This window comes from Periplaneta americana, chromosome 10 (assembly GCF_040183065.1).
Source record: "Periplaneta americana isolate PAMFEO1 chromosome 10, P.americana_PAMFEO1_priV1, whole genome shotgun sequence".
Taxonomy (NCBI): domain Eukaryota; kingdom Metazoa; phylum Arthropoda; class Insecta; order Blattodea; family Blattidae; genus Periplaneta; species Periplaneta americana.
In genome coordinates, this window is record NC_091126.1 from 67,929,479 (window position 1) to 67,953,564 (window position 24,086).

At 37.8% G+C, this 24,086-nt stretch overlaps 1 protein-coding gene across 2 annotated transcripts in view; it reads left to right on the forward strand.

Moving 5' to 3' along the window:
- cher (filamin protein cher) overlaps positions 1 to 24,086 on the forward strand; it is a 1,020,924-nt gene that overhangs the window by 338,264 nt on the left and 658,574 nt on the right. The gene's annotated exons all lie outside the window — the stretch shown is intronic.

The following is a 24,086-nucleotide window of genomic DNA, read 5'->3' on the forward strand; positions in this document are numbered from 1 at the left end:
ACTGACTGAACGAAAGGACGACCATGTGATAAATTGTGATAAATCGGGCTGCAAAAATTATCACGAGATATGACTGTGATTGGTTGGAATTCAAAATTTCATTACACTTCATTAGTCGAAAATGAAATGACGTCATATAAATGAAATAGTAATGATCAACATCTCGATAAGGAATTGCGAACTAATTTCTTGGGAACAGGAGAACACCCATGATTTGGTACGATGGTATGGGAGGTGGTAAAACTCCGCCCTATTGTTTACCTTAGTATTTTTATTATGTGGAATTTAGTATCGTTCCCAGAACCCAGATATCTCTAGTCGTACAAATAATTCTTCAGTAGGGTGGGATGTAATTTTTAATGATTTTTGTTGATAGAAAATTTTAAAACTGTGATGGGACATCTTCTCCAAGTAAACTCTAATCCGAAGTTGGTAATACCAGAAGCATAGAAACTGAACACTCGTGTGCTGACACGTCCAGATGGAAATAGAACAGACAGCAATGTCTTGCCCGGGTGTCTGTAGGGTTGTGCTGTCTCTGACTTCAGACATAGCAGCCGGTTTCTGCAAGCCGTCATATCTGATCGCTAAGATCGTTTGTGTCGTCAGAAATAACTGTTTGCATGGAGTAAACTGTGCAAATACACACGGTCCAAAGCGTTGATGACGAGATTTGGATGGTGGTTCTTTCATTGAGGCAAGGTTTCCCTATTCGCATTTCCCTTTGTTTTCCTCTATTCGTCGTATAAGCCATAATGTGCACATGCTGTACATTTAGCTACAGTAGTACAGTAGAACCTCTATTATCCGTGGTAATGAAGGGGTGGGCTGAACGGTTTATCGAAAAAATTGGATAATCCGTAGGTCTACCATAAAATATTTTCGTAAATTAATTGGATAATATTTGAACTTTTTATATTTTCTTCATGATCCTTTGTTTAACACGCTAGGTAGTGAATCAGTATTTCTCTCATTTAAGTCTGGTTGTCAAAGACGGGTTTTTAAGGGGCAAGGAAAATTCTTGTAATGGATGTTAGCAAAATGATAGGAATAGTAGAGGTCTCGTGTTGTAGATTTACATACTTTATTTTTATTAAATCTCGCACAATTGTAACAACAATGTCGTATTCTGATGCGAGATGAGAGACAAGTTTCTTTCCCCAAGCAACTAAATTATTTGCACTTTTTTCGGTACTTAACACAAGCGTTTTCTTTTGTCACTCATGGACTATATTTTATATACAGTAGAAGTTGTAGGCCTACGGCGACTCGAACAGTAGACCATATTGTGTAAGTGCAAAAGCTTGCAATAACACTTTCTAGAAAAAAATACGTACTGGTACTAATATAACGCACAGTAGTATTATTTCATATGTTTCTGTAGCGAAAAAAAAAAAAAAAGGAGAGAGAGGAAGACAGTCGAATAATCCGGCAATCAGTTAATCGGGTGACGGAAAATCGGGGTTTTGCTGTAGATATTGATATTTACACATTTACCGGGGGTTTTCGTTATATTTGAAAGCATCTACATCATAATAAATTGTAATGGTGATCTCCCATTTTATTCCCCTGAAACACTTCTATCTTCAAAGACCCGCTGATATTAATTTTTCCCTAATTTTGATTCCTGCTTTGTTCGGCAGAGGTCTCTCCCGTATAACGAGCTTCCGAGCAAAGAGAACAAAGACGTTAGCTTGGAGAATCGTATGTTCTCAAAGAAGGGGAGGATATGGTAGAATAAGGCAAAATTACCAAATGTTAATTTCCTCCGAAGGGAATCATACTGAGGAATTCTTTCCCGCATAAATATCCATCGCAAACTAGCGGGTTTAAACTCGCGAACTTAAGATCTAAAATAAAACATAATAGTCATTAGATCTCTTAGAATGAACGTACAAAATAGTCGAGCGTACTTTTTTCGACATACACTTTTCTAGATTAACGTACGGCAGGATCCTCGTGACGTCGGTTTGGAACGAGACCAGATCTAAACCTAGAAAAAAACAGGGTCCCTTATTAATAAATGACATTCATATTTCAGACGGGAGTCAAGCCCACGGTCTCCACGCAGCGTCGAACCTGCGCTCTAGTCTTACAGTACAGTGTGGCTTTCGAAGCTTGTACTGCCTTAAATATATGCATGTTTTCGTTATGTACGTACGTGCTATGTTGCCTTTTGATTCCAAGTCTGTATTCGTCAGTATTGCTTGATTCTTGTATTACGAGGCGTGATCAAGTGAAGGAAACCTGTTCAAGCCGATTTATAAATGCATTGAAGTACATAAATGTATGATACAGTAAGATAAGTGTTTAAAAATGCATAAAAGCTGTAGTTTTTCTTGTAATTAGTCTATATAGATATTCACAAGGAATCCTATTGTGTGAGGTGGCGTAGAATACCTTCAGCTGAACACAAGAATGCATTGGTTTTCCTTAGAAGTCTCTATAAGTATTCGAACAGGCGTAAGCGTCGCATTGTTTGGGAAGGCGTCAGCGGAGAAAGATCTTGGTTGCTATCACAGTCTAGTATCTTACAGTCACGAAGCTCAGTACGTAGTAAATGTGCATCCATAGATAGTTGCTGACCACTAGGGTCGCTACTATCACCTCGTTACAGACAATACGAAATAGTATCTGCACAGTCTATTGTTTCTAGTACCCTCATAAACTCAAGCTTCGTGACTGTATATACTAGACTGGCTGCTATCTTGAGCCATTTCAGCACTATGATTTTCACTTCTTGTAGGTATGTGAAATCAATGCTACTTGAGAGCTTTCTTTAAGGGTCTGAACAAGTGAGTCAGATGGTGACAAATAGGTGCTGTAAGCTAAATGACCCAGAGATTTCTTGTTAGGAATTGAATTACCGCTCGTGAGTACCTGTGGGCGGATTTGGAATTACACAAGCCATATTAACAGGCTTCTGCCATTTACACAATTCCTGTTTTTAGAACCAAACTGTCCTCGATTACTCTTCAGGCGGAGAAAACGGGTTTCATTTGATTGAATGTTCTAGGCATATTAGTTGCTGATTATACGTATCTTAGCTGATTTAATTTTGAGGCAGTGCAAAAATTCTTAACCATATCGAGAAATTTTGTGCTCTTAAAAGTGTTTAGGCTTACTCTGTGTTTAATTTTGGAATTCTTTTCCTATTATACGTTTACCTGACGAGACTCAGTTGTAATGGATCAGCATGATCGATGCCCGTACCTAAATAGGGCATCGATCAATTCATTCAACTCGTCAATTCGTTAATTTACTAAATATTGGCCTATTCACCAGTGTATTCCATTGTTCCATTCACCAGTTCACTTCATTGGTCCATTTTCCAATTCACTTCATCCTTTCATTTCTCAAGTTCACTCAATCCTTTCGTTTATTAATTCACCTAATTAATTCGCTAACTATATCCATTTATTTTCTAATTTATTCAATTAATTTGCTAATGAACTTCATGTATTCATCCCTTTCATTTAATTAGTTGTCTATCACTTCATTTACTCTGAAGTAGCTCAGGCGGTAGTGCGATTGATTGCTGCTTCGGATTTGCGTTCGTCGTGGATTGAAATCTCGCTTGGTTGATTATCTAGCTGCGAATTTTTCCGCGGTTTTCTCCGACTTCAACGTGAATATCGGGTAATTCTTGATGAGACGTGTTTGTTTAAATTCTCCTCTCGCAGGTCTTGGAGAGTTCCACTTACCTGCACCGCGGAGCAATGACCTCCATGAGCACTGCTACTGTTTGCAGTGTTACAAGTTACATTTCTTATTCTCAAAACTATTGGACGTATCAGAAACTTATTTGACAACATTTGTTCGCATTGACTTGATCTATTACCTCTGTGAATTAATGCAATAGGTTCCCTTCCACTCTGTATATATGACGTTGTTCTTCAACATAACATACGGTTCTTGTATTTCTATCTTGGGTAGAGTTGACAGCAGCTGCCTTGCATAATTTTCTTCTTGTTAATTGATAGCTTGATCTTTAAACCAAGCGAATGTAAATAGTGTGCGTGATACAAGTTTTTATTGTGGAGAAAAGTTTGTTAAAATTGAATGAGACTCCAGAGGAGGTTCATAAGGAACGTTACATGCCAAGAACATATATATACTACAAGGTGTTTCCGAGGTGATGTTACAAACTTTCAGGGATGATGGGGAAGGACATATGTATCAATTTGAGATCAGGATCCATGGCCGGAAATTACTCAGTCAAAAGTTATAAGCAAAAATAGTTGTGTGGAAATGGAATTGTAATTTGGCACCACGTGCTCTCTTACCTTTAACCTTTGGAACAGTCGTGGAAAGATGCTATGGGCCGGATGTCTCCTACGTGGGTACTTGTACCCGATAGAATCTGTGAGTTTGTCTACTGTTCCCATTGGCTCATCCGTATTCGAAAATCAGTTCTGCTTATTCTGCTCTCGTGTACTCCTCCATTTTACTAGGACTGATCGACTGGACACTGCAACTTGTACACATACACTGCTATCTACAGACGTGCATATCGGGACCGACCATGTCCGTTACACATTACACTATTTGCATTGCTTTAGTGTAGTTTCCTGTCCCCAACTCTCAGGCAGCGCACTAAATGGAATACTGTAAGTAGACAACGTAAACAACATCAGATGAATATAGTATGTGTAAGATGTACAGATAAATACACATAAATAAGGTGTACAGAGGAATAAAATTATTTCATTTCCACACAACTATTTTTGCTTGTAACTTTCGACTCGGTGATTTCCGGACCAGGGTTCCTTATCTCAAATTGATACAAGAGCCCATCGCCATCATCCCTGAAAGTTTGTAACACCACCTCGGAAGCACCCTGTATATATTATGTTTTTCCATATCGTAAGTGGTAGTTTTTATCGTATATTTAACCTGACACTAGAGAGTGTAACTGCGAGAACTCTGTGACGTGGATTCAAGTCGTAGGATTTCATCACAGAAATATATGTTTGAATTACTGGGGCAGTTTAGTATAAAACCGTTCAGATAATTTTTCTATTGAAATAAGTGTAACCACACAGCTGACCTGTCCTTCTCTGTCCTGCCACTGGATCAGAAATTCACGCTTCAGATCAGGAAAGAAATTAAACCTTGAGGATCTCTTTTCGTAGATTTAGAGCACTTAACCATTCTTTGAGGGAGGCTGAGGAAAAATATTTACGACAAGATTTTGGGTATTTATGAGCTGACTGCGCGAAAGCGGAATTCTGTCGAATTTTTATGGGCTGCCACGTATCAGTTCCTTCTACATTTCGTGTGTTTCCACGTGAGTATTCACCCTACCGCACGCGTGATTGGGCGTTGCATTGTATCATTCATCGCTTGCTTGTTTGTCGGAGTTTCTGAGAAGAAACGTATGGGAGCTTTGTGCAGCTCCAAAAGCTGTTAACGTTGTGGTATCAGAAGCGGGAGATGGTTTTAATTCTTGGGACGGACTCGTGACTGCATTCCACACGGTACTTCCTGTGAATCGGATTCCAGGAATTGGACGTGCAGTCGGAAGTCGTCCACGTGGACTGCGCGACCTTATTTCAGCTGTGTCATGTTCATATTTTTGGAAAACTTGTTTCAGCGTAATAAAATATTTTATGATCTAAGACTCCAAACATTACATGTCTCGAATCGTCATGCTACATACTACTACTATTACTGCTGCCGCTGCCGCCGCCGCTGCTACTACCGATTACGGTGTTGTTTTTGTCACCCAGTTGTCCATAATTTAATTTATTTTCTTGTGTTGTAGGAAATTTGTTTTACAGAGTATTTCATAAATACAGGCCTGAATAACTTGAATTATGCTCTTACATTTGAAGGTGGTGGTGGTGGTATAGGTATATAATAGAATGTCTATTATCCGCGGTAATGAAAGAGGTGTGCTGAACGGTTAATCAAAAAAATCTGATAATCCGTGGCATAAAAGATTTTCGTAAATTTAGTAAATAATACCTACACTTTCGTAACTTCCGCCATTGGTCTAGTATTTAACGTAGTGGATCGGGTTTTTTAAGGGGCAAGGGAGCTCTTTGTAATGGCTGTCTGTGGAAAGATAGGAATAGTGGAGGTCTCGTGTTGTAGATTTACTTACTTTATACACTTTATTCTTGATTTTTTTTTAAATCGCACACAGTTGTGACTCCAGTCTCGTATTCTGATGCGCCACAGTTTCTCTTTCCCTAAACCACTCAATTGCTTGCACTTTTTTCTATACATAATAAAAAAAAAGCTTTGCATCACCGCGGTCCCAAGAGTTCCTGAACCTTAACGCTGAATGTTTATATTGCATAAGTAACATAGCCCCTTAGACCAGCCGTGGCGAAAATGTAATCGTGCGCCGAACCACTGTGTAACCTGCAACGTGCATAGCACCTATTGAGGGAGGCGGACACCCGAAGGGGAAGTGAAGAAACTGTCTGACTTATTAACGGATTTTCATTTTCCTTACGTCAAGCACTTAAATATAATTTTATAGAGTATAAGGTTACAAACTAATGTTTAGTGTGTGTAACGAAGAAAGAAATGAACGATAAAACATAGGACACACTATCACATCCTAAAGTTAACTGTCTTCACAATATGTCTGCGACAGAGTTTCAAAATCAGGAATTATGTCACTTACTGCCAGCCGTAGTTGATCACGAAGGTATTTGTCTATCAGTCATAATCTAAATTAGGTTTCTACTATTTTCATTGTTGAAAATAATTTTTCACAAACGTAAGTTGTAGTGAACATGGCTTCAACAGAGCAAGCGAAAGAACGAAGCTTCGGATATTTATTTTTTGGCAAAGATATGAAAAGTTCAGCATTTGTCAAGTCCTTACATCTAGCTTTCATTGTAACATTACAATGTAAATCTGTGAGTTTAAATTGAAATCCTAACCGCATTATTCGTACATCTGCTGAAAAAGGATAGAAATAGTAATAATAATAATAATAATAATAATAATAATAATAATAATAATAATAATACTTAACCTTTTAATGTTTCATGAGTAACATGTAGTATAGTGCCGTTTTATGTTATACAACCGTTTTCCTCGTAATACTTGTGAACAAATCATACATTTAATATTCTCACCATATTGGCAGCAAAAAATGCGTCCTCCCATCCTACTTGAAACTTTCGTTTTTGTAGCGGTACATGGTTTCGAGAGAGACATTGCGACGATACGCCACTCGCAAGTCAGAGACAAATACAAATGGAACGGAGTTTGACTCCAGTGAGCGAGAGGGTGGGGGTTGGGGGAGCGAGAGACATGCACAGCTATCATTGCGAGCCACAATGTGCTCGTGAGTTACATTTTCGCCACGGCTGCCTTAGACTATTCATAGATGTCACAAAACCTGCATAAAAATGTAAACAACCATGCATGAGCCGTACCTATCAAACGGAGCAGGTAAGACAGCCGATCAGTTCCAGTCATAACATCAGGAAGAAAGTACACTACTCGTGTTGTCTGCAGTTCTGTTATGACTAGAAGGTCAATTGCGACGTTTGATCGTGTCCGCATTGTCCCTTTGTGTGAGGAAGGGACCGTGTGAACGAGCTCTTAGACCACAAAGCTACGTCGCGGAATCTTACTTTTGATAACTTATTACTAGGGACGACACTTTGTCCCAGTTCGCCACGAGGTTCACTTGTACTGGTGTATAGAGTACCTGTGTTTACTAGTTGATACGAGCAGTCCAGCGACAGCGCGCGACTGTTTGCTGGTATAGATCGGCGGAACAAAAATGCAACATTTCTACAGGTTACCACTGCCATATAGTATGTATGCGCGTAGCATATGCCTTGATTAGTTACATCTTTACAATATTACTTACACATATTTACAACAACGACGTGTTAGTCAAATTACACACAAGTATTTGCAATCGAGTTACGTACATTATTATGATACAAACTGTAGTCCGTTTCAATATATAACAATATGCATTTTTAAGTACGAAAAAGTGAAATTCCTTCTGTTTTCACTAAAAATATGCTTGTATTTCGAGAAAGTTCGCTCATCATCGCACAATGTTATACAAAGATGCGTCTCAAAAAGATTAACAATAGTTGCACTGTTTACTTTTTATAGTATTTCCGATCTCGACAAAAATTTCTTTCCTGGTTCATTGGAGGACATCACTCCTACAACAACGTGAGCTACTTATCGTCCCACAGCATCATCCATAGATACAAATATTTTATTACTACCTACAGCTGTTTGAATGGGTTCAGAGTTTTTTCGTATACAGACGATAAATAGGTTGTACGCTTTGATGTTATACTAGGCAGTTCTCTAGACGTGTATTTTTCCATAAACAGCAGGAAATGTGGATTAATGAGCTTGCGTATTGGACTATTCGCATTTACCACCATCTCGCACAAATCATTATAAAACTCAAAGTTTGTAACCGTGCAGATGAGAGAAATAACGGCAAACGTTCACTATGCTTTTAATTTCACAATACTTTTGCAAATCTTTACGAACGTTTACCTTTAGTTCTGTGTTGCACACTTTACAGCGTATATTATCGCCTTCCACATTAAAATACTCATTTTCAAACGCAGCTGCAATTGTATTCAGTTTAGAGCTCTTGTCTGACTACGTTGTATGCAGTAGTGTAAACATAATACAGAGTCACGATCACAACCACCTTGCCATTAAGTGACAACGGCACCAGTAGTGCTGTAAGAACTGTAGGTAAGCCACTGCAATGAAAAACAAGCAGGCAGAGGCAGAGAGCATAGGTTCGAATCCTAAACAAATCAAACGTACGTACGTTCGTTCTCTGGTGCAGTACACACAGGTTGCCGTTTCCTGTCACAGTGCAGTACCTTCGAACCCATGGCCTCCGTGACGTCAATATAGGCAAGCAACAACCAACCTAAAATCCATCCACGCTGGGACAAAGTGTCGTCCCCGATTATTACAGTAACGATATATTTCACGTAAAGTAAATCGTTTGTGTTGTTTTCTTCATTAATGTACTCCACCTGAGCATTGTCGTGATGTGGGCTCTGCATGACACCGGACATCCACCGCAGAAGTACATTTGCATGTGACAGATTTCCATGTGGTAGACTGGATTCAAATTTACCACCGTGACCTTCACCCAGTCTTAAAAAGTTCATGTTCCTAAATGAATGAATGAAGGAATGAGAGGGGAAATGGGAGGAGAAACTTTACGTGAAAACACGTCCTTGCAAGGTGGGAGTTGGGGCTGAGGAAAACTGAATATGAGAGCTCCGAGCCTGTTGGCCACTTGTCTCACTTCGGGTTTCGCCGCTCCATTGAAGGAGCGCTAGAAAATTTCGAGGAGGAAAGCCGAAAATGAACGTAACTGATTAGCTACAACATACAGTGGAATGGGGAGAAGTACAGCGACCTGATCCGGAGGAGTTAGAAACGCGATGGTACCAACTAGGAGGAGAAGTGGTTGAAGTCTAGGCACGAAAAGGTAATAGCCAATTTGGCTGTTTGAAAATTCGAACGCATAGGAATTAATCATCTTAAATGTAACAGACAATTGGCGCTTTGATGATTTTTCTCAGATCAGGAGACCAGCCAGTTGGCTCTTTGATGACTCCATTGATCTGTGAAAGGGGACGATTAAATTCTGTTAGAGGTAGATTTCGATGTGATAATCATTAATTTTGAGCCGTCACCAATGTCTGGGGAAGTGAATGCAGGTCCGTGGCCCATTTCATTTAGGGTTTATCCCGACATTTGTCTCAACGCCTTAGGAAAACCACGGAAAAACCTTAGGCAGGATGAGTTTCTAAATGTACGAAATGTTCCATTTTATAGAATGTATTTACCAGGAAGCTTCCATTTGGGTACATTTTTCCTGACTAATATCACATTCTACATTTATCTTTCCAATTTTTCACCTTTTTTTTGAAAACGGGATAATAGGGTTCTATTTTTTTTTTAGTGATATGACGAGTCATGAATGGATAGTTATGTTACAATTCACGGTCCTGGCACCGCTGACTTAAAAAGAATGGGTTGCCAGTGTTTGCCAATAGAGCGACGCCTTGTGAGACGGTTCATCAGAGAAGTTAATCGTTCCTTGCGTGCTAAAAGTATTTGTTCATAAAACTCATAGTTCATATTAAGCTCAGGTGTAAAACATTTTTTGCTGAAGTATTCGTGTAAATATGAAGTAGTAGGCCTATGAGTTTAATTCCTTTAAAATTAGTGAAGTTAAATTTTCATTTTGTTCTAGCCTAGTGGAGTTTCTTTTCGTGCCATAAGACACACAGCGTTTATTTACTTTCCATACCATCGTCACATGTTCTTACAACCATTTTAGATTTGATTACGTGTCGACCCATTTCAGTCTTGTGGCAGAAGCCCAGTAGTCTGTTGATTGTCTTGTTTCCTTTTAGTTGTTGGTTGAAAACGTATCTTAGTATTTCATTTCTTATTCTGTCCATAAGCTATATCGGTATCCATTTTCTTATACAGGGTGGAAGTGAAATAACACTGCAGATTTTCAGAGCCAATAGCTTATGTTGTATGTAACAAAAAAGTGTGATACCAGATTGTCGGAAAGCCCATAGTTTTCTCAGAAAAGAATTGTTTAGCACCCTCTTATTCGGTAACTATTGCGAGTAAGATCGTGATTTTGTCTATATTGATAGAAAATCGAATAAAGAAATATTTATCTATCTGCGTATTTCAATAGCGTGCACGGTTTTTGTGTAAATTTAATTAAAATAACGCTAATTTTAAGCCACTGGCCGATGCGACCAGCTTGCAGAAAGGGAGATGGGGATTGGTTCACTAAGGCAGACAGACCTGAGTTCGTTGACCTGTTATATCTGTATTACGAGAAGAAGAAGTTGATGTTGCCAGACTGCTGAAACTTTCAATTCAATTTTCTAATTAAACGTACGAGAGTCACTCCAAAAGTAATGCTGAACTTTTTATTATTTTTTTTATTCTACACCTTTGCAATTTATGGAGGTCATAGACACATCCTTCCCGCTTGTATTCAAATTTAATTTAAGTCGTTCCCGTGAGTGGCGCCATGATAGAATCCCTTCAAGATTGCTGCTGTACTTGACATTCGTCAGAAGCAACGTGCTGTTATTGAGTTCCTGTGCTTGAGAACGAGATAGTGGCAAACATTCATGAGAGATTGAAAAAGGTGTATGGAGATGCAGCTGTCGATTGCAGTGCGGTTAGTCTGTGGGCAAGCACATTATCTGGTGAAAGAGGGCACGCCAATATTCGGGATACTCCTCGCAGTAGCAGATCCTGCGCTGCACGAAGTCCTGACAATGTGCAGCGCGTTAACAACATGGCTGACAAACGCGTAACAGTGAAAGAATTGTCACTCCAAGTTGGAATAGGAGAAGCATGTGTGTGTAGAATATTGAAACAGTTGGGGTTAGAAAAAGGTTTGTGCCAGGTGGGTTCCGAGGATATTGACAGAAGCCCACAGAGAAACCCGAAAAACAGTGTGCAACGAACTCTTGGACCAGTATGAGAATGGTGGCGATGACTTTCATGCAAGAATTGTGACAATAGATGAAACATGGCTCCACCGTTTTGAACCGGAGACAAAGAGGCAGGCAATGGAGTGACATCATGTAAATTCACTAAAGAAAAAGAAATTCAAATCTGTATCTTCGGCAGGAAAAGTTATGGCTACTGTGTTTTTCGATTCAGGATTCTTGCTTGCTCTTCGTAATTATGTAAAAATATCAAATATTTCTTTCTAGCAATTCCAGTACTTCCCTTATGAGACAACACATTATTTCATTTTTACAATGGATAAACATCTATTCTCTAAGTGGGATTTGAACCAACGACTCTAGCTAAGTGGAACCGTTAAAAGCTTCATTTGTTTCGCTACATACACCTTGGCCGTTGAATGATGTCAGACAGCCAATTTAATTTTTTGCGAGACTTATGTTTCTTTCATACTGTTTTAGCCCCATCGTCACAGTAACTTAGAACGGTATTTTGACCAGTTGGTTTGGAGTAGTAATCGAAATCTAAAGACTCTCCCGTTCGAACTCTCGGTATGTGTTTATGAATCCGCATTAGATTATCTCTATTTCGGAGTTGGCATTGGCAACTGCTTTGTGTTGAACTCTCCAACAAATTACACGTGTTTACAAATAAATTGAATTTAAGCGTAGAGTATTATAAAGTTGGCTTTCTCGACCTGGATCCGCAGAAACTGCGAGAAGAATGTATGTTGAAAGCACGACGAGTAGTGTTATGAAATAGCCGTGCCTTCAAGACAATTAGAACAAACGCTCGAGCGAGGAGATAAGGCGGAACAGGCTTCAAAGGCATTCTTTAAAGAAGGAATAATGATGGTGTATGTTGGGTCACTGGCAAAGCTTTGTCTGCTCATCCCACGTGTTAATGAAAGACATTTTGTTTGTTAAAAAGTGTGATTGTAAACAAATTTAATTCAATGCAAAAAACGGACTATGAATGAACTACAAAACTTTTTTAATTGCACTGGTTCTTTAAATTATAAATGGATGGTAGAGGTGCCAACTCTTACGGATTTCTCCCCACTATTACGGCATTACCGCCAAAGGTAAAGTTATTACAAAAAAAGGCAAAATTATCACGGAAAACATGATATATAATGGCTTTCAAGAATGTTTGTCCAAACATTTCTGTCCAATACAACATTTCTTCCAAATTTCTATGACTAACACATTTAGGTAGTCCACAAAAATGTAGTCCAATATACATATTGTCCAATCGTGATTGATTTTGGGTATTCAGTTACTAGAAGCACATTTTAAACAGATGCCAACAATATAATACCAAATAATGGAGAAGTAAAAAATGAACAGGTGTTGCTAGGGAAATGCATACATTAGTTTTACTTAAAAGTATCAGGTATGGATCCCAAAGTAATTACTTCAAAAAGGAACAAATCACTGCTCATAAAAGACGGCTACTGTTACCACCACCACTCTTATAATAAGGATCGAAGGCGATGTGAGAATCGGTCAAACTGCAATGAAATTACACAGCAACGCGCAGAACCCCGAAGATGGAAATTAAAGAAGGAAATTACACTTTCTAAGAAATAGCTGCAATCAGTGCATGATCTTTGTTCTTTAAAATAATTGAAAATAAATCTCATGTTTTATATCAGTGATTCTTTTTTTTTTTGTAGTAAACACAGCTACGAAAATTTCAAGTAAATAAATTTGGACTAAATCAGGTAAGGACAAAATATATATAGGACGAAATTTCACATTATATTAAAATGACATGGACGAAAGATTTGTGAACAAAATTTGATGCAGGACAAACACATAACTGGACAAACGTAAAATTAGGACCAAAATACGAATGGACGAAAACGTAATGGACTAACATTCTGCTAACCTACATAATGTACTTTTCTTACTGTGCATCACGGAAAACATATAATGTACTTCTCTTACTGTGCATAATTTTCTAAGGCTGTTTCATCTACAATTTTATCTATGTATGTATATGTAATATATAAACTTCAGAGATTATAAGACTAAAGGAACAGAATTTCCATTGCCATGTTGCGTCTTTTTCATTGTATTTAATGGAAAATCGACAATTTTTGTTTACTGCATCATCGCAGTAAATAAATTAGCGTTTGTCAATGGATGGACACACCCCCTATCCACAACAGTAAGGGAGGTTATGTAGTCAATGTCAACATCAGGCTAGGTTTCTTAAACATGCAGAAGTTATGTATATTTCACACATACACGAGTGTTTCATATTCATCTCTAGAATATTTTATTCGATGATTACCAAAATTGGTTAATGAAGGTGAACATGATTGACTTGATGATTGAAGAACGTTCTGGTATTCTTGAATAAGCTTCATTCCTCTCTCGGCCACGTCGTTTCACAACTACAATACTTTTCAATTTTTCCAACCGATGATGGAATTTGACATAATATTTCCATGTTGGACAGTCTTTTAGGAAACTTGTATTTATTGAAAATCTTGAGGAAAGCTTCTTGGATTCAGAGGAAATAAAATCATGTAAGTGCTTTTCTTTTACGGAATTCAGTTCTTCACTACTAAGTATGTATCTTTTTACTTGATTTTCTGTATCACTGCCTTCTGAAGTCATGATTATATTTGCCATTTTTTCTTAATGTATAGGCCTACTGGAACTTTTCATCATCAAAATTGCAAACGATGCACTTTTTGGAGATAAGTAGCATAAGTGGTTTGTAAATTCTTGTAATGTAGCACTAGTAATTTCTGGATCTTCCTCCTCATACTGTATTAATTCAATAAAAAATTATAATCCAAATAAGGAGCTTACACAGCCAGTGGTGATAGGAACCAGGCTCGTAAATAGAGCCTGATGAGAAAAATGTATATTCTTCTGATTGAGTTTTTCTCTCTCCTTGTAAGTTTAAACTCATCTTGAAATAAATAATTTTTAATGCATAAATAGTCTTCGACATTTACCGGGCGTGGCTCATAACTAGGTAAATTTTTGACTTGGGATATTTGTCAATTCAGGTGTTCGTTTTGAAAAACTAAAATATTTCTGCGTGTAATGTTCGTGACACTCGTTTTTTTTTTTGTTTCCAGCAGACATTTGAAACGTGTGATTATGAAAACGGGTCGTATTTCAGCGAAAGTTTCGCCGTGATTGGGCGGCAACTTCTCTGACAGAGTCGTTGTGCAGGTTGTATGTAGGCCAGGCGTTTGTAACTATTGACAATATAGGCTTTTGTTGGAATCACCAAGATGGAATTACACATCCAAACGGTCAGTGACGTCTTGAATTAGGTACCGTTTTTTGTATATATAATATTATTGAATATTGACTTTGTGATACACTTGTTGGTCATAATACAGTAGTTGGATGTTGATACAACAGTTACGAATCATCTAGATTTTGTCACTTCGTCAATCCCTAAATACGACATCCCCGAAGTACAGTCTTCTGCAACACGACCTACACTATTTCTTGACGCATAAGTAACATTTTTCCTTTTTTTCTTTCTTTTTTCCTCTTCGAGGTTTATCCCTTGTTGCGGCATATGCCAACTCTTATTTTTAGGATTTTCTTCTACCTACATACTGAAAAAATATGGTGAAGTTTCTTTGATGTCACACGACGTAGGCTATCCACCTGAGATAGCACAGATGAACACACGGACAACGGATATACCCTAGGCGAGTTTGGAGTCCACGATCACAAAGCGTTTTCCTGAGCGAATACACGTGTCAGAATAATACATTTCACAAATACAGAGAAAAATATATCAGAAAGACGTAGGTGTCAAGTTTTTGTATTTGTATGAAGTCGTGGACATGCTTGAAGAAACGTTAAAGTCGACCGCGAAAGATATTTGAATTCACTCACCTCTCTGTTTTATAATTATGGCAATCAACTTGAATTTCACATTAGCGAATACCCTGAGCTAATCATAAATAGGATGAAACACTTTTTTGTACATGATCAGGTGTAGTATTTGCATCAGAAAGAATATTTGTGGAAAATTATGTATACCAGTATCGCTTATTGGATATGGTGAAAACTATACTGTAATTGTACAAACTCATGCTTTCATTATACAGGGTGGAAGTGAAAAAGCTTTGCAGCTTTTCAGAGTGATTAGCCCATGTTGTATGTAACAAGAATTATAACATCATATTGGTGGAAAGTTAATAGTTTTTTTTTTTCAAATGTGTAACAACCTCTTATTCGGTAACTGTTGCGAGTAGGATCGTGATTTTTGTCCATACCGATAGGAAAACTAAAGAATAATTTATCCCTCTGGCGTATTTCAATATTGCGGACGGTTTTCGTGTAAGTTTAATTTTGAAAACCTCTAAATTGAAGCCATTGTAAGCTGCGAGCTGGTTGCAACAGCGCCAGAGAACAGCTCATATAGCGAGACATATTGAGTTACCGAGTTCGTTGACCTCTACATCTGTATCACGAGAAGCGTGTGTTCGCGGCGATGTTGTCGGACTCCTGAAACTTCCAACTTAATTTTCTAATTAACCGTGCATCTAATCACAAAACGTAATATAGGTTTTCTATTCATTTAAGTGTAACCTATCGTCCCTTTCAATCCGCAAGGTTATTCCATTTTCACCTGTACTTTTCATATGTATGACGGTATTATTAGATTTGGAATTAATTCATTTTTGGAAGGATCCAGCGGGTTTTTTTTTTTCGTTTTATTGGAAACATTGCTACGTTACGTTACCCGAACGTGGACACTTGGAGTTTGGAATTCGAACGGAATGACATCCGGTTAGCTAATTTGTGTTTTGTGCGTGTATTAAGCTAGGCTACAAGTTACTAAGTTTTCGTTTCTTTTTTCTTTCGTTTTACTCCATGATTGTGGTAGTTTTGTAATTTAGAATATTTTGCGATCCACTATTTTCCTCTTCGGCTCATAACCACACCGTTTTCTCTCACACGGAATAAACACTGCAGCAGGAAACTCCGTTAAAAAGAACAGCACACAAAATGTAACATTATTTTCTGACGTAGCTGTTTGGAAAAAAAGTTATGTGCTATTTGAGCTACCCATAGCACAATTTGATGGTTCTTCTGTAGTCGTGATCTGGTTTCTGACCCAGACACGTCGTGCGCTGTGGCGGATATTCTGTAAGCTCTTATACTTCGTTCCATAATATCTGACAGGAGATCTAAAATTGCCGGCAGAGAAGGAGAGAAGTATAATTATTGTTGGGCGGTCCGAAGCTTTCTATCTCCGCCCACCTTCAAAATAAGCATGGAATGAGACCTCTGTCATTGGTTGAATAGCAATTATACATCTCTCCTCCTCCTCTGTGGGCAATGTTTACTTCTCCTGCCAGACATTATGGGACGAAGTATAGTTTATTTCCGATATCACTTGCAACGCTGTCACTGCACTGGTGTGCTATAGTCCCTGAATGGTGCGTGCGTGCGTGTGTGTGTGTGTGATTTTATCGGTCATTTCAGAAACGACAAAAGTCATTTTTAACTAAAATAAGTTCATAGTATTTCTGACATTAATACACGTATTTTCCCGCTTGTAGGAGAAAAAATACCTGTCCACCTTATTTTAAGTGGTGATGTTATGAGAGTATTTCCGTGAAGAGGATGAAGTCAAAAGATTTCATGAAATTATATTTTATTGATTTAGTCGTACGTCTGAGATGACGCACCTGAGAGCTTAATGTGGGGCTTCAATAAGCTGTCAGTGTTTTCAATTTAAAGTATCCTAGAATTTTTATTTTCGTTTTCTGATATGAACGACAATACGTTACATACTAAATTTATACTTAAATAGCTTTAGTTCTCATTAAATTACATACAAAGTAAATATTGTACAAACTGTCCTAATTTTTTACTACGAACATTTCAGATATTGAGAAACAACACATGTCCACGTAATTTAGGGCACACTGGCGCTCTCAAATATATTTAACCACTTCCCTTATTATCCCGAGTTAACTCGGGTTGCTAACATGTGTCAAAATTTATTAACCCGAGTTAACTCGTTTGAGTCCCATTGTCTATTTCATAGTAATTTTTTTAAGTATGTAAGAAAATTAGTGACGTACAGTGATTCTGCAATATTAAATGACCTCTTTGCGAAAAAAATGACACTTTTTTCACAAAACTGGTAAAATAATCAGTAAGGGAAGAGGTTAAACGTTTCTTTAAAGTATTAAGAAATATTGCACTTCATATGAAAAATTCACCCTAAAAGATACATGCAATATTTGTAATCTTCAGACTGCTTTTTTGCAGTTTTCTCAAAACGTATAGTTGACATACATAGTTTTTCAAATAACCTATTGAGTTACAAGTAGAATTTTGTGTTGTAATCGTCTCGTTTTGGAGTTGATTTGTAAAATGTCTAGTATGCAGTGTAACGAGCACACTTGCGTCTAATGGGTGGATCGTGCTGCGTGAATGTAGTACAAATATTAATGCATGCAGCTAGAGCACAGTATAAGCAAGTAATGGCTTCTGGCCAGCGTTTTTATTACGCAACAAGGTAATAACTGACTTTTCGCAGCGACCTCACACTCTTTGTCGCTCCACCGCCAGGTGGAAGCTTGGCCCTGTGCCAGTCTACGGGGCGCGTAGAATTGGGAGTACTGTACCGTCACCCCCTCTTGCTCTAATTAAATGTACTTCATTTTGTGGGCTGTAGATCGAATCCCGGAAATTTAAATTGGATTTGAGTCATATGGCCAGTATATTCTTTATGTTGCTCGACAGCCTGTGGACGGCCAAAGTCTGACAGCAAACTGCTGTTCTCACTTCCACATGCCTCAACAGAGGTGAACGATCATCCAACCAGTACGGGGTAAGTAACTTGTGATTAGTACGATGACCATCTCAGTCGTTAGGCTATAGCTGGTTTGCGATACCGGAATCCGTTACTCACTGTAACTGCCCAATTTCATCACGATGAGAGCGCACCAGTCCAATAAACTGGCTGAAATTTCATGAGAACTTTTATCCCATATATGGAGTCGAATCAGCGCTCATTCTCTAACGCTAGTCCAAGGCATGACGCCTTATACTATGCAGCTACGGTGTGGGACAACTTGTATTTATACCAGAATTAATTAGGAGCTTTCGAGTTTGAAACAGTCATTTTCACATATTTTTAATAAAACCGCTTATTAAAATTCATGGGTGCGCGTGAAAAAGTGTCAAGTCAAATATTGGCAAAAATGAGTTCTTACGTTGACAGTGATGAACAAAACATATTCTACATAGTCATCCAAATGGTATAAGTTATTCTCTTTCTTTGTTGTGCTATGCAGTTAAACTTTCTGAATCAAGTACAGAAATTGTGTTTATAACGCGTGAAAAAGGATATGCCATTCATTATGACATTCCTTTTTTATACAAGGAAGTTTCAGTTTCGACAGTGAATAAAGGGATTTTTTTTTATTTACAGTCTGCATGCTCCATTACTGTGGAGTAATAGTACATGCATTGGTTCATGTTATAACTTCATATTATTCTAAGAGTTATTTTATAGGCAGTGTAGATGGATGAATTTCTTTCATTGTAATTTGTCAAATTGTATATTGTTAGTAAATTTGATCAAGTTCTTATGGCATTTGTGCACTAATTTGTCTTTACTCACTGGCCAGTTTTTAGTCTTGAGAACTGCCGCTTTCACAATGTCTCTTTCTCTCTGAAGTAATTTACAATTGTATAACAATTGTATCGTTTGTTCGTCATTGTTGCATGAACTTAATGGGTTATCTATAATTTTATATTTATATAGATAAGATTTTATATTTCCGTGTCCTGTTATTATGGTTGTGAAGTTTGGGGTTATGTTAAGTTTTAGTTTTAACCGATCGTTTATATTTGGGAAAAAAGATTTTGCGATTCGTCCTTTTGCTGTGTTGTCCCATTCGTTTTGTCACTTCACTAAACTGAGATTGTGTATTTCACTTTTCACTGCACGTTTTGGTTTCTGGCTGTAGCTCTCTTGAATATCCTCGGAGCTTGCTACCTCCTTCGCAAGTTGATTTGCTAATTCATTCCCCACGTGTCCTGCGTGGGCCTTAATCCAGTTGAATTCTATTTTCCAGTTCTTCCTCTCCGCTTCCTTTACTTCCCTTCTGATTTCTTCTATGAGATGTGTATGGTTTGTTTTGTTTCTAAGGGAGTCTAATGTTATCCTGCTGTCTGTAAATATTGAGATTGTTTGCTGTTGACTTTCCAGGGTTTGTACAGGTGAATAAAGGGATTTGTCACATAACCTTGACTTAACTCTTCACGACCACAGTAAGCTGCTGACATTTCCAAATACATAAGATAGAGGAATATGTAACATTCAATGGGAACATTATTTTTAAAGAAAAAATAAGTCACTAAATCAGTGCAGAATGAAAAGAAATGAAAGTGTAACAAAGGATCAGTATGGTAGTCTTAGAAAACTCCTCAAATTTGAAGATGATGACCACAAATTTCTTACTCCAGGACACACTCACATAAAGTGATACTGTTCGCAGCATTATCGAAAAGAAAAAGGCAAAATTTACCGTTTCTATTCAGCACTTCTGTGATAGGGCTCAACTCATCAGTCAATGTGGGAATAAAATGCCAATGATTATTTCAGAGCTCACTTTTGAAGAAATATTTGACTATGCAGAACTCCTTAACACTACACTTCAACTACGAAAGGAAGACTTGGAAGGAAATAAAATTAATTGGTTAGAAGATTAGCGACTGCACTACAAAAACAGAAAACTTTTCTTAAAGACTATTTTGAATGAGGATGCCGAATTAGACAGGTTTCTTTAGTATGGAGGAGGAAAACAAGACCTTTTCTAAGACTAGAAAAGAGCTAGGACGGACCACAAAGTATTTCGCAAAAGTGTAACTTTGTATATGATAAAAATGTACCTGTTCATTGATATCTTTGAAAGTAATACTTTGCTCGTCATGTATTTGTGCTTAAATGTTTTGCTTATTTTCCTTGTACTACTGACAAAACGTAATTAAAATTGTAATCATGATGGTACGGTGATCTACTATCATTTCTTGGGTAACTAATGCAATGAACATACGTCTTGTCCCTAACAAAAAGGGGGGGTAAGCCAAATATTTCATTTGGACCGAATGAGATGTCACAACTATTCATACTACTCCTCAATATATTATTATTATTATTATTATTATTATTATTATTATTATTATTATTATTATTAAACATTTATTCGCAAAGTATGTTCAAACTTGTATTCTAGAGCACTAATCATGGAATAAATATGGTCATAAACACCATACATACTTTTACTGATCTTGCATAACCAAAGAACTTTAACTTTCAGATATCTCAATTTGAAGAATTTTGACTTATCCCCCTTTTCATATGCACCCACGAATTCATTCTCTATTACAATCCGTGAAATAATGACAAAGTTTTAACCGCCCCAAATTCATGCCTGTAAATAGGGTGAACATAACTATTACTCGTTGCACGAATGATTGCCGATTTCTAGTGAGGCTTTGGCGCTGCGTCTTGCGATACGATCTATCTCCTACGCAGTGTTTATGGTTTAGTTCGCCTACTGGCCGCCGGCAATCATTCGTGCAATGAGTAATACAAACACATTTTTACCAAGTTATTTGTGTTCTTAATGGATCGGAAAGAGACATTTAGAGGGCGAAGTGAAATATTCCACTGGAACTAATGATTATAATCTTGATGTTATTTTACAGAGATACGGTGTTCCGAAGCCTTTAATGTAAATTTGTCTCACTTATGATTCAATTTCTTAGCATCTGCTCTGCTAGGAAACCTGCAAATTTGTGTCACATTTTGTAACGGTATATTTTCCCAAACTTCAACATAGGAGTTTTATCGAAAGTATGTGAGATATATATCTTTCACAGGACTGGATTTAAGAGGAAACTTCTGTGTTAAAATTAGAACAGTAAGGTGTATGTGGTAGGCCTACCATAGGGATGTATAAGATATAGCATGCGAACAACCTTAGATTTTTCGCGTGCTATTTGACTGCAGAATATATACAGGAGAAACCAAAAAACAAGAGTAAACAAAATTAACTTTATGATGTCTAGATGAAGTAACTCTTTATTCTTTCTTCACACATTTTTAATAAATGAAGTACAATTAGTTTACAGCAGAATGTGTTACGTACGATTTTGAATAACGAACAAAATGTTCCTTGTGCATTGCAATACGGAATGAATAACTTAAAAATAAGCGAGTTCACGTATACAACTTTCGAAACTGCTGGAGTATCACATAATTTTCGTCATACTAGCAATACTGTTTTGCGTAACTTAACCTTTTAAGATAAAATTTCGCCAGAATCTCTTCTTCGATTTCCGCCTCACACCAGTCCTATTACATCTCGCAAAATGTTATTTCAAGAAGAAAATCTAAGCATAAGGTGCTTATCATGCTAGAATAGGTTGATCCTTAATCTTGGCTGTGTGAGGTTTATGGAAACCTACCGATACGTTATGTGCTGCTGAAAATCGTAATAGACTAATGTTCGCTGAAACTTTACGAATCCTCGGACACAGTTCATTGTTTAAGGAATTGTAAAAAATATAGAAGTCCTACATTTCAGCAGTGCAGTATGTAAAAGATCGATTAATTTTAGCTGCAACTCTGGAAGAAAATCTCCAGGATTTGCAAAATGGAGGCGATAGAAGAGCTGTAATTTGTGTTGAATCATTTCCATTTAAAATCTCTGAATACTTCATTTCTTAATAATGCAATGTTTTCCACATATTTGAACAATGCATCTTCTTGTTCTATATATCGCTGCTCTACTTAACCTGTTCATGGACAATCTTTGCACTGCTACCTCTTTTTCGGTGCATTCTAGTAAGGGAAGAAAGGTAACACGCGCGCAGAGCAATCTGCCCGTCAAGCGCTTCAGCCCATACGGGCTTGAATAGACCTATGCACCGCTGTGATAATAGGTGACCATTTTGTATGTGGAATGCAAACAGATGCGCCACGACTTACGTTGTTAATCTGTGGGAAAGAGAAATATATAGTCCATGACTAGAATCAGCACTCGTACTGCAGAGATGACGTAACAGCGGCGCTGTGTATTTGTACAAGCAACTATCGTACCACAAACAGAATTTTCGGGTAATAAAAGTTACATTATTTTGTATTTGATAGAAACTGTGGACTATGGTCTAATTTAACATAACAGTTTAAGACATTCAGAGTTCTCATAGGAATTGGGAACTGATCGCTTTGTCTGCATTATGAACATCCTGCAATAACTCCTATGTGACATATTTATCGATTTTCAGATTTTTGCTCTATTAAATAACTTAAATAGTGATACAGCAAATAATAAAATCTCCTATATGTAATTAATTATATTTCTTTCTTTCGAAAATGTAAGAATTCACAATCCCATATGTACGGCTGCCGTAGGATGAATAAATGTGTTTTTTATTTCTACTGAAAAATAGTGTATTTTGCATATAGGAGTTATTGCAGGAACTACGACGACGATATATTAGATATAGGGGAGAGTCGGGTAGTATCGGACATCGGGTAGTATCGGACAGTGCGTTTCTTTCATCTACCACCATATGGTAGTACCTGAAGGACATGGTTACGTTTCTCTATGCGACGTCACAGAAATGTAACCATGTCAATCAGGTACTATCATCGTGTGGTAGATGAAAGAAACTCACTGTCCGATATTACCCGATATCCGATACTACCCGACTCTCCCCTACACAAGTTTCTTATCTCCCTCGTCATGCCAACATGGTGCAAGGCCATTGTTTACGACACAGCTCGTGAAAAATGCACAACAAGGGGCAGATGCAATGTTGCAGTGCAATGAAAATGACTTTACACGTCAATGCTGTGAACCGAACCTGAGCTCCATGTATTATAGACAGGTCTACATATCCTTTAAACTTCAATAACAGTAGAGATAGCTTGCATGTATTTTAGACTTCTTGGTGTTAATTGTTGTCATGCAATGTAAGACTCAGGGCTTTTGGCCGGTTCTGTTCTCTTGTGAGACTTCTCAAGGAACATTTGGCATTCACAAGTAGCGGGGATCACCGGCTATGTTACGAGGAAGTTCGAAAATTAAATTATATTTTATTTAACGACGCTCGCAACTGCCGAGGATAACCTCGGCAGTTGCGAGCGTCGCCGGTGTGCCGGAATTTTGTCCCGCAGGAGTTCTTTTACAATTCACTAAATTTAGTGACATGAACCTGTCGCATTTAAGCACACCTAAATGCTATCGACCTGGGCCGAGATCGAACCCACAATCTCGGGCACAGAAGGCCAGCGCTATACCGCTTGCGCCACCCAGGGCAACTGGAAGTTCGACGTTTAAGAAACCAGAGGACAATTCTAAGGCGAATATCAAACCCAGTTCTTATGTTGGGGTCGATAAAACAGTGTTGTGCCGAATTGTTATATACAAATGAGGATTTGGGGTTAAAACCAGGCAGCTCCAATTTTTTTCATTTATGCACAGAGGACAAAAAAACACGCTCTATCGTTTGGTCGAAGAACCAAGTAGTTCCAAGAATTACATTCACAGTTATAAT